Here is a 12210-nt window from a genome sequence, read left to right as displayed (position 1 = left end):
TTCATCTTGAGCCGAAGATCCAGTATAGACCCATCTGCCCAAAATGCCTTTCTCCAACTGAGAAAGAAGTGAAAATGCTAAGACATACGAGAACATTCGTTGCTGCCTACAGCTAATTGAATTAGAAATCTTTAATACCATTTCTAGTCCTGAAATTCTATTATTCTACATAAAACACCTTTAAAAACAAGTATATATTATCATTTCACACCCATTAGGAGGGCTACTATCAAAAAAATAGAAAATAACTGTTGGCGAGGGTGTGGAGAAATTGGAACCCTTTTACATTTCTGGTGGACATAAAATGGTGCTACTGTTATGGAATACAATATGGGGATTCCTCAAAAAATTAAACGCAGAATTACCATATGATCTAACAATTTCACTTCTGGGTATTTCCCGAAAGAACTGAAAGTAGGGACCTGAACAGATATGTATACACCCAAGTTCACAGCAACATTATTCAGAACAGCCAAAAGGTGGAAGCAACCCGAGTGTCTATCAGAAGATGGATGGATTAAAAAAAATGTGGTATTTACATACAATGGCATATTATTTAGCCTTAAAAAGGAAGAAAATGCTGCCACATGCTACAATATGGATGAACCTTGAAGACATGCTAAGTGAAATAAGCCAGTCACAAAAAGACAAATATTGTATCAGTGCACTTATATGAGGTACCTATGGTATGAATGGACCCTATTCAAATTCTTAGAAACAGAAAGTAGAATGATGTTTGCCGGGTGCTTGAGGGAGAGGAGAATGGAGGGTTAGTGTTTAACGAGTACAGAACTTCAATTTGGGAAGATGACAAAGTTCTGGAGATGGATGGTGGTGATGGTTGTGCAACAATGTGAATGCACTTAATGACACTGAATTATATGCTAAAATGATTAAAATGGTAAATTTTATGTTATGTACATTTTAACAATATTCAAAAAAACACCCCACAAGTATGCAAGCCATAATACCCTCCTAACCCTCCTTAAAAGGAGTGAGGCCCACGCCCTAACTCTGATGCAAACTTAAGGAACGCTCACTGCCCATGTCCCAATCTTCCCTGCTCATGAAGGAGAACCCAGAGCTGGCAGGGCACAGCCGGAGCAGAGGCCGGAAACCGGTCCTGATGTTACTCCCACTGAATCAACTCAGAAAAGTCAAAACAGAGGGTAAGGCCCAAGGTGACCGACAGAGGCAGGCTAGGGAAGAGGAGGCAAAGGCAGAAGGAAGGAAATCCTTGAGAACATGGGCAGCTGATGAGACTGGGAAGGGACACCACAGCTGTGAGGAAAAGGAGGCTCAGAGAACAGGGGAAATCAGAGAAGGGAACTGCCCCAGGGTAAGGAAAGAGAGCAGTAGGAGAAAAAAGAAGAACTGTAAACAAGAAGGAGATCCATCCAAGAAGAGAGTCTTCCCAAGTACCAGCAGGAAAATGACTTCCTTCCACTGAGGTGGCCATTTGTATCTAAAGAAACCTAGAAAGTTGGTGAAGCCTATAAAAAGTTAGGAAGAAAAATACTTTTCTATATAAGAATATTAATATACCTCCCTCCACAGAGAATTATGTACTGCCATTTTTTTCATTTGTTTTTGTCTTTTTTTCTCCCACAAGAAGAGAACACTTACTTGTTTAGGAATAATTTCAATCAGGGCCTACCTTTTTAATTTGTATCAAACACTAGTACGCCATGAATGAGCTAAAGCGTTCTAATGGCACAGGGGTAAGAGTATAGGCTTGAAGCCAGCTCTGCCTGAATCTGAATCCTGGCATGGTGACCTGAGGCAATCTGCTTAAAAATTTGCTTTGATTTCCAAATCTGCAAAATGGGAATAGTAACAGTGCTACACACTTCAAGGCATTGCTGCAAGAATTACATAGGGTAAAATATGAGAGCACTTAGAACAGTGTCTGGCCCACACTAATCACTATTAAGGTATTAGCTTCCTATTCTCCTCCAGACCTAGAACATGAGCTCCAGGAGAGCTGAGATTTTGTCTGTTTTGTTCCCTGTTGAAGCCTCAGGTACCTCGCATAATTCTTTGCTGAATAATAAGAATGTATTGGACGCCAGCAATACAGAAGCCCAAAGGAATCGCACTACCTTTCCGTTATTACCAACAACTAAAATCTGCGTAACACTTGAGGCTCACACTTCACAGAGGGTTTTCTACACCTTATCTCAGGTGACTCTGTGACGCTGCCATTATTACCTCCTTCTCACAGACAGACGAAGGCTCAGAAGACGTAAGTGATTTGCCCAGGAATTCTGGCAATTAATCCTACTTCTGTTCACTCTAGACCCCCACCCAGAAAGCTCAGAACATACCCTGCTGAACTGTTCAATTCTCCTTAACTACAAATACCCAGAGTTCAAGTTCACCAAAACACTTTATCCAATTTGCTTCAATATAATTGATGGAGAGGGAGGAAACAGATGAAACAACATTAGTAACTATTAAAGTTGAACAACAGGTACAGTGGGATTGATTATACCCTTTCCACTTCTATACACCTGAAATTTTCCATAATAAAAAAAATGTAATTAAAAAATAAACTCTTCACTCCCAACATAAGCTCTGCCACTTCCAACTTCCTATTGAGCACACCTGGGTGCGAGGAAAACAGCACAGCAGAGAAGCGTCTCAGTCTGAGGCAGTGAAGAGAGCGCTGGAGTGGGAATCAGGAAGCTTCAGTCTTCGCGCTGCTCTGCCCAACTGTGAGACCTCACTGGCCCCTCCAGCTCCTCTGGGCCCTGAACTTCCTCTTCTGTTCCTTCCAGGGTTAAGGTTCTGATTTCACCTTTCTACTAGCTCCTTAAACTCAACACACAAAACCAAACTCGTCTTTTCTCTGTGCTGAACCCCTAAGACCCGTTCTCCCTGCTGGCTTCTGTGTTCCTGCCCGTTCTCCCTGCTGGCTTCTGTGCTCCTGCCCGTTCTCCCTGCTGGCTCCTGTGCTCCTGCTGTCCCATTCTGCCGCCACCCAACCATGAAAGCCTCAGCATCACCTCTGACTCGAGACACAGGACTGACTGTTCCCTTCCCCTCCTGCCTAATCAGTCACCACACCTCTCTGTTCAACCTCCGAAATCTCTCCTGACTCCACCACCTCCTTTCATTCCCAAGTACACCAACTCAGGCACTCATCATCCCTCGCCCGGAGTAGAACCCTGAACCCAGCTGAAAACCCTGTCTCTAGTTTCTCCTCGCTGACAACCCACCATATTCACCCTCCAAACCCCAGTCGTGACCTCGCAGCCGCCTCACTGTCCGCCATGCTCCTTCACGAAACCCAGGGTCCAGGTAACTTGGACACTCCGTTTCCGGACATCCGCCTCATTTCCAACACCGCCCCTCAGCCTTGGCTCAAGCTACCCTTCCCTCCAGAATGCCCTCTTCTTGCCACGGCGCCTCAGTTTCACAGTGGTGCAATTTAGATGCCACCTCCTCAGCTGAAGTGTTCCCTTACATCCCCGAGGGGGCAGTGTCGCGCCCTCCACTGAACCCCGAGGCACCTTGTCGGAACCCCTCTTACAGCACCCTTCAGATTCCTATTAGTCCTTTCTTTTTTTGGTGCCCCTACTGTCTCTACTAGATGATTCGTTCCTTGTCAGAGGAAATGATGTTTTATTCATCTTTGTATCCTTCAGAACAGAGCTTCTCAAAGACTGTGCCACGGCACTGCGGTATGCCGCGAATGAGCGCAAGATGTCCTCGTCAGCGATCCCCCCAGCCCTCCCTCCACAAAGCGACTTCAGCAGCCAAAGCCCCAACGAGTCAGGCCTCAAGCAGCCCCCTCCTTCGACCACGTATATGCCATGATGACCTGAGAAGCACTAAGAGGCCGCAACGCGTGGTACGCAGCGCATGCGCACTGAACACCTGCTGAGCTGAATCTCGGAATAAGTCGCCTGTTCCCCTTCAGCCAGTTCTCAAGAAAGTTTACCATCTAGACTCGACTCCCTCTGAACATTCTCACTGAACACGTTCTGATCATCTTTTTAATAATCACCTGTTTATTAGCTGGTTATACTTGCCTTACCATCCAAAGCCCACGTCGATAGTTTACTGATTAAAATAGCAAAGGATATGAACAAACAATTCACCATGAAGAGACTCAGAGAGAAAAATTCAACATTATAGAACAAAGAAGTACAAATGCCACCTTACACTATTAAATAAGCAAAAACTTTTAAGTTAAAAATGTATTTCTATCCAGCTATGGTGAAACAGGTACATCTGTATATCTGTTAGTAGTACAAACTGGGATAACATTCTTGAAAAACAGTATGGCGATATACATCAAAAGCCATAAAAACATTCATACCATTTAACACAATAATGCATTCAAAAATTTATCCTAGAAGATATAATCAGCCAGAAAAAAAATACAATAGTATCTACAATAACGTAGATTAAAGTATTAACTGAAAACCAGCCAGCAACATAAATATCTAACATAAAAAGATTTAATTATTGATGGCATGACGATGAAGTATTTTGCAGCCTCTCAAAGTGTAATCATGTCAATTAAAATTGTGACAACTATAACATGGAAATGTTTCATAATCTAATAAATAGGAAAAATTCAAATTATATGCATAATTAAAAATGAGTACAATAATATATATGTGCGTGTGTGTGTGTGTGTGTGTGTGTGTATATAGATATAGATATAGATATAGATATATATATATATATATATATATATATATATTTTTTTTTTTTTTTTAACAGAATGCCAAAAACAAAATCAACTGTTTTAGGGTTAGTAACCCAAATATTTAACAATTTACTTAATAACAATTCTTAAATGATTTTATAATTTAAGAGAGAAAGTTCTACCATACTGAGGAGAAACTAGGGGTCCCAGGATGCAAACTTGATATAGTCTCAGGAAGAGGTCCACACCTCTCTTTTACTGCTCACTTTGGCCTTAACTGAGAACTCTCATGCACTCCTTATCACAATGACCTATGACAACCCAGACTCCAGCTTTCCAAGGACCAAGAAGCCAGCTCAACTAGTCTTCTGATCATTCCCATGAACCTGTGGGGGATGAATTGTGCAAAACTACCCTAACTCAAGAAACAAAGAACCCCTACAACAATGTTTTCCTTTAGCAATCAATAAGTAGCCAAGCCTAAGTTTAATTATAAACCCTAAAAGTATATAGCATTGTCTCATTAAAGTCTCTGGGACTAGTATTAAAAATATATCAAAAAATAATTTTAGCACTGATGCCCCACAAGGACAATATTAAAACAGTCTTCTAATTGTTTTTCTGTAGTATTACCATTTTCTTAGTTTAACACTGAATGGCCAAGATACTATAATGGACCAAGAAGATTAATTACTGTGAAATAATAAATACTCAAGACTAAAATGTCATTCTTAGGGCATTTCAGCAAAAAACAAATAATCTGAAGGACTAATACAACCATTAGGAAAAAAGTTTAACCTTTTGTTTCCATTGACATGTTCCTGGGATCCAGATCCTCAAAAATGCAGATATATACAGTCATTCCTGACAATACACACAGCAGATAACAGGAAAAACAAACAACTGACTACTTAACCCGTTCATCAGAGCACTGGGTGACCAACACTCAAGAATGTTGACACAAAAACTGAAGGACCTCTGAAGATCCAATCATATGCAGATAGGTTGAATCCCTGTGCAGTTACTCATTCAAAACAGAAGTGGAAGATTAACCTACCCTCACTTCTCTTCAAACAAACTGACAAGGCGTCAGGCAGTCTGTCTGGAGTATGTTCACCATCATCCAGTCTGCTCCAGAAGTCGCCAATTCAGCCAGGTCACCACTGCTGCACCAGTGCCCTACCTCCTCCACCTTGTCCCACCTCATCTTGCTGACCAGACACTCTCCTCTAGATTAAGTCTCTTTTGTCTCTTCCTCAGGCATTACCAAGTCCTCGCTTTGTAAATAAGGCTCTCCCAGACCTTACTCACCTGCAGTTCACTGCACTGGGTATCACCCAAATAGCCCATCAGAGCTCTTTATAATTTCTGAAAGAGAGAGAAGGAACCTTTTAATACATACTAGAAAACAAGACTGCTGATGTATCAGTTCTGAAGCATTTGTATCCAGTGCTCACAGCACATGGTTGTTTGGTCCACAGTACTTCAATAAAATGTAGCATAACCAGCCAGGACCCAGAGTCCTGAGATAAGGGTCCAGAGATAAAAATTTGGTTTAATGTTGCTACTAATTAGCTGTGTGACCTTGGGCAAGTCACTTGACTTCTCCAGGCCTCAATTTCCTTATCTGGAAAATAAGACAGACTAGATAGAAGCAGCAGAGCAGACTGCAATGGAAAGAGAACGCCCTTTCCAAGGCACAACGCCAGCACCACTACTTACTAGTCTTGCGACGTTATGTTCGTTAATTCACATTTAACCTAAATTTCCTCTGCAAAGCAGAAATAACAGCTACCTTGGAGTTGTTCTGAAAACTAAAGGAAAGATAATGAGTTATAAAAAGCCTATAGTAAATATACTGTGCATCTCATCATAAAATTCCACAGATGATAATTACCAACATTACTCCCAGCCCTAAGGTTACGTGAATTCAATTTCCAAATATTTATTTCCTTACAAGATCAACAAATCAAAACTTTACCAACCTGACAATGCAATTAACTGTTTGAGTGTTTCACTAACAATTCAATTACAGTTATCTTAAACGAATGGAAGTTTAAGATTATCAATATTAATTAACATCACCGGAAATAAGGGCGGAATCGTCCCTGCCTAACATCTAAACGGTTTCAGTGGCCACGCCGTCCCTGACTTCTCCCTCTGCTTTCACTGCTGCCCGCGCACCTAGGCAAGCGAGGTCTTCCAAACACCAAGTAACACCAACTGCTTTCTACGGTCAGATTAGGGGGACATGGCTAAAGATGGAGGAAGGAGAGCAGAGGCTTTTCATCTTTTTTCCTATATACACTTAGCACTGCTCGGATTTGTTTACCATAGCATGCATCAGTTTTACATAAAAATAAATAATTTTTTTAACTGTATTAGTTACACATATTGCCTACTGAAAGGAAGCTCGCCTCACAGGAATATTTTCACCACAAGGAGAGTATCGACAGAAGAAAGCAAAAAGGCAAATTCAGATGTTCCGAGAACACCTAAAATATGGCACAGAAATAACAAAAATCACAAACATTCACATGTCACAATGGTTTACTCAAAAAAATTTGCCGTGCATTCTTTGAAGAACCTAATGATGAATCAGGGTTTTTGGGGGTCAAAACAAGTTGAACACACAAACTCTGGCTTTACCAGACAACTTCCTGCCCTTGGAGAAACTGACCCAGTACAATTTACACCAGTAAACAAGTTGGTATGACTCTTTAGTAGTATGCTGAAAAACTTTCAATTTGCTTTAGACAATTGGTAGCTTTTAAAATAAAGATATATACATATATAAATATATATGCACACATATATATACATATATATAAATTAAAAATCTTCATGTTATATCTACTATTTATTTTTGAAAGAGGAATATTAACTCTATTAAATTCAGGATAGCTCAAAAGTATTATCTCAGCCACCGGTGAAGTGACACACCACTAAGTTTCGTGCTGCTCCTAGCCAATGCTACAGGAGTCACCCTGACTACAGCCAGCAGTCTAAATGAACTACAAGCTGCTGTGGCCGCACTCTCCACACGTATCATACTTCTCTCCTAGAAAACAATTCAAACTATTACTTAGAAATCAAATTATATTTGCATGTACACTTATCTAAGTTTATGGAAATAAACAGCCATAACAATTTGTTTATAATTTTTTAAGTAGCTCCTCCCCATCTCTTGTTTATCGACAAGTTGATAAACTTGGCCCCAAATCTACTATGCATTTAAAACTGCTACGCATTTAAAACAACAGGCAAAGGACCTTACTTCTTGTGCTGGGCCTGTATTTAGAATCTTAAATATAGCCTGACAGATAATTATAGACTAATTTGCATTTAATATCAATACCATGCCTACTTCTTAAACAGAGAACAAAAATGCATCTGTAAGATCTGGTCTACTTATTTGTAGGTCCCTCTGCAATATTCTTAGCCTTTCATGAATATGCTCTATATTTTTAAACTACACAAGGCCCTTTGCAAGTAGGAATGATTTCCCCTGTTATTTTGGCATCACTCCCTTCTCCAGTAAAACACTGGACTGTCCATAAATGTATACATACTTTAAAACAATGTAGACTGAATATTTATGGTATTAGAAATAAAACTTCTTGCTAACAACTGCAAAAATCAAGCGCATCAGCTGATGGAGAGGCACTTACTGACTCCCCAAAACTCCCGCCTTACCTAAAAATAGTGTCCCAGCTTCCCAGCCAAAAGGACAGACTAAGAAAGCTATGTCTTCATTCAGCTCAAAGACACAGACCCCGCTTCACCACAAACTTCAGTACTATGGCATTTCCCATTTTAGAATGCTTCGTGTGACAACCTGTTCGGTGGTCAACCACCAACTTCACTTTGAAGTGAATACTAACACTTCACATGGTCCACACGTGTGAAAATTGTGGAAAATGTCTTGACACAGCTCAGGCCAAACAACACCAGCCACACAAGATTACCTATTTCTAAATATTCCCTTTTGGATTATAAACAAACATCTCCATAGGCCCAAAAGTAGATCATTGGTTCTTTCCACAAAATATTATGTATATTAAAAAAAAAAAAAAAAGATAAAAGGTACAGATTGGGAGGTCTAAGGCATGAATATGCCTCCATCTGTAAGCTGAAAATAAATAAATTTTAAAATCCATATCTGCTCTGCTAAGAATAAAAATAAAAATATATGTAATACACACAAGCACTTCTGAGTTTCAAACACAAGCAAATGTGGTGTGTGCACTTACAAAAAGATCTTGCTTTATGTCCACCTTCCTCTCCCAAGTTTTTTTTTAAGGCAGAAATGTCAATTGTATGCCTCAATCTGGAATAAAATAAAGCACAGCTTACTCTTCTTAAACAGATGTGTGATAGAGATGAAAACTTTGTGAGTGGATTTCAAAATACAAAGGCTACCCAGATGTGTTAAAGGAAAAAAAAACAAAACCCTGCAGTAACCAACCTACCATAACAACTTACATTTTCTCAATAAACCATAGTAAAATATTTTACAGACACACACACTCACACACTGTAGTATAGTACATCTACAATGCCTAAAATAAAAAAAAAAAGATATATTTTTAAAGTTGAGAAAATTGCTTGTGAAGAATGTAAAATTAGCAAACCACTCTCCTTCTCACCAGTACAGAATACTGACTGTTCATTGACACTATATTAATAATGTTCTATAAATCCAAAGCCTTATAAGTTAGATTAAATAGAGCAACACTCTGAATTCACACACTACATGTGACCAGAAGATAATAACAAGCCAGTCTTATCCCTAATAACCTAACCAAAATGCACCACTATCATTTTTATTTCCAAATAATTATGAGAGAGACAAGCACTGTTCCATTTTTCAGAAAATAAAAGCAGGATTTGCCTGAAATAATTCTTTCCAATGGAAAGGGTGTACTTTACACGAGTCCCACAAACTGCAGACACACAAAATCCACATACACAGTCACTAACACTCAATGCAGACTAAGTGATGGACACCAAAGGACAGATAAAATTAAGACATTCAATTAAAGTTACACAAGGGAATTTAAATAGGCAAACTATAATTACCCCTGGTGAAGATACTAATCAAGGATGGCTGCAAATAACATTTGGCTCTGGATAAGCTCCAGGAGCTGAAAAGTTTGGTATACTTGACACAGTTGTCTTTTCCAAATCTAGCCCTGCCTCTACTCCCATTTGACTGAGTGAGTGATTTGGAAATAAAGATGGCCCCATCAAATTACTTAGTTTCAGTCTCACCCTCATGACTTGATTAAAATAAAGAAGGAAAAACGGTAAATCATTTTTAACTGCAGTCTCACCTTACACATCTCACCAGCACTGTAGTTCTTTAGTGATCAATTACTTCATCCAATTCCTGAGATAAACAGAAAAGTAAAATGTGTCTATACAACACCAGTAAGAGACATGATCAGTAGCAAACATTCTATCAGCCTGAAGTGAAAGGGCATATAAATTTCAAATGGAAAAAGTTACCAAAATGGTACAGTATGCAAGCTTTGTAAATGAGTCTGTTTGCTTTACTTTAAAACAAAAACATTTCCTCTCTGTGTGATAAAAGAATAATTATAAAGTGCTCTTAAAATCCAAACATAAAAATGTCATATCTGACTGACCTTACTTTCAAAAAATGAAATGAAAAAGAAGGAGAAAAATGAAAAGATGAAGGAGAAGAAATCCATTCATACGAGTTTAAGAGAGGGCAAAATTAAGAACAAACTAGCCAGGACGACGCCTTCCTCCCCCCTCCCCCCGCCCAACTCTAGGAATCCACTGTCTCTGGAGTTACACATCTATTAACGATTTGCCTGAAAAGTGTAAGTGGTGAGGGTGAAGGAACAACAGTTTTGAGTTTCAAACAAAACCTGAGGATCTCAATCCAAGAAGAATCCTAAGACCCTGATTTCCAACCCTGGCTGGAGGATCCTCAGCAAAGGGGAGGGTGCAGAAAGCTCAAATAATTTGGGGGGAGAGCAATCAAAGTTCCTTAGATAAAACTGCGGTCCCTTAGCTCAAGAAAAGGGAAGTCTTGAAGGAATCTCCAGGAAAGGATCGTCTGTTTTTATTTTTGTTGATGTGCTTGTGGGCCAATGAGAATTTCCGAGGAGGGGGCGGAGAAAGGGGGTAAAGAAAGTGAAGCTCAGGCAACAGCCCTCGGCGGGGGAGGGAGGGGTGCACCCCTGACCCACTTTTCCCCGCGCCCACCCTCCGGCCCCCGCCCCACCCCGCGTAGAAGTCCGAGCCCAGAGGGGGCAATCGAGCGGGGCGTGGGAGGCCTGCACGCTCCCCACCCCCAGCCGCGACCCGGAGGAGGGGAGCGTGCAAGGCGGCTCGACTCCCCCTCCCGGCGTGCCGTGGGCTGGACAAACCTCCCGCAGGCTCGCGGCCGGGGTCTGCGAGGCCCCCTCCACGGCCTGGGCCGAGGGCTCCGCGGCCCCCAGCGGAGGGGAAAGGGGCCAGGGAGGGGAAGAAGCTGTAAACAGCCCCAGCGTCCGGGCCTCGCCTCGAAGAGCCCCGCTTCCCAGGCCCCGCCGCGGGCCGTCTGGGCCCCAGGCCCGCCCCGGGGCCGCCCCTCCCGGGACTCGGGGGACCGGAGGGGAGTCCGGTCCCCTCTCCGGAGGGCTCCGGCAGCTCGCGGAGCGGTCCCAGCAGCAGAGAAGGGGGAAGTCAGGACTTACCTGTCATTACTTTCTACGCCATCTTGGATCCACTTGTCAACGTCCCCACAAAGCATTATGGGTAAGAAAGAGCCTTTAAAGTGACTCCCCCCACCCCCTCGGCCTCGGACTCCCGCCTCCCGCCGCCGGCGCCGCCCCTCGGGCCGCACCTCCCGCCCGGAAAGTTGCCCCGGGTGGCTGGGAGGCCCAGAGGCTCGCAGCCCGGCCCCCCTCCTCCCCCGTACTGTTTGCCTTTAAAATTCCCCCCCATGTTTAAAAACGTGGCTTTGGGTCTTACCCGTCGCTCCTGCCCCGGCCTCCCTTCCCCCCACCCTTCGCCTCCAGGCCGGTTCCCTGTACCCCGCCGCCCTCCTGTCCTGGCAGACACCCCACGTCTGCATTTAATCAGCCCGAGGTTTCCCTGCTGCTGGCAGCAAAGAGCTGCTCATTGATTTATTTATGCGTCTGTTATTGCTCTAGATCTTCGGTGCCCGGAGGCGGGCTTCTGCTTCCCGCCCCCGGGCAGCCGGGGGTCGCCCTCGGGGCCCCGGAGCCCGGCAGCCCTGCAGGCCAACCGGCGCTCTGACTGCCGCATCCGCGGATGGAAAGATGCCTCTGTCCTGCCAAACCGTTCCGGGGCCGTCGGGCTCCGGAACCTGGGCGGACACTGTGTCCCCGAGCCTGCCGGCATCGCAGCGCGTTAGGGAGGGGGAGGGGGAGTACTAAGCGAAAGGCAACTTTTACCCCTGTTGACTCTCCCTTCCGCTGTCTCCTCCCCTCGGCCGGTAATGCGATCCGCGACCCTCTAGATGGGGACCCCACCCCTCCCCTAGGAATGTGGTTTTGGGCTCTGCC

The 12210-nt window shown here is 43.0% G+C and overlaps 1 protein-coding gene across 9 annotated transcripts in view; it reads right to left on the bottom strand.

Moving 5' to 3' along the window:
- The window catches only part of HELZ (helicase with zinc finger), a 155736-nt gene extending 144314 nt beyond the window's left edge, over window positions 1–11422 (bottom strand). For 4 of the 9 annotated variants that reach the window (XM_059909048.1, XM_059909046.1, XM_059909053.1 and 1 more), the window contains exons 1-4: window positions 11377–11422; window positions 10000–10055; window positions 8917–8993; window positions 5975–6031 (exon numbers count right to left, since the gene is read on the bottom strand). The gene's annotated coding sequence lies outside the window, so the exon portion shown is untranslated. Of the gene's footprint in view, window positions 1–5974; window positions 6032–6385; window positions 6405–8916; window positions 8994–9999; window positions 10056–11376 lie in introns of those variants that run through there. The other 5 variants (XM_059909051.1, XM_059909047.1, XM_059909052.1 and 2 more) reach the window with 5 other exon arrangements.
- Window positions 11423–12210: the final 788 nt, after the last annotated feature.

Source organism: Balaenoptera ricei, chromosome 20, assembly GCF_028023285.1.
Source record: "Balaenoptera ricei isolate mBalRic1 chromosome 20, mBalRic1.hap2, whole genome shotgun sequence".
Taxonomy (NCBI): domain Eukaryota; kingdom Metazoa; phylum Chordata; class Mammalia; order Artiodactyla; family Balaenopteridae; genus Balaenoptera; species Balaenoptera ricei.
The sequence above is the reverse complement of the archived record's forward strand: the minus strand, read 5'-3'. Positions and strand labels throughout refer to the sequence as shown.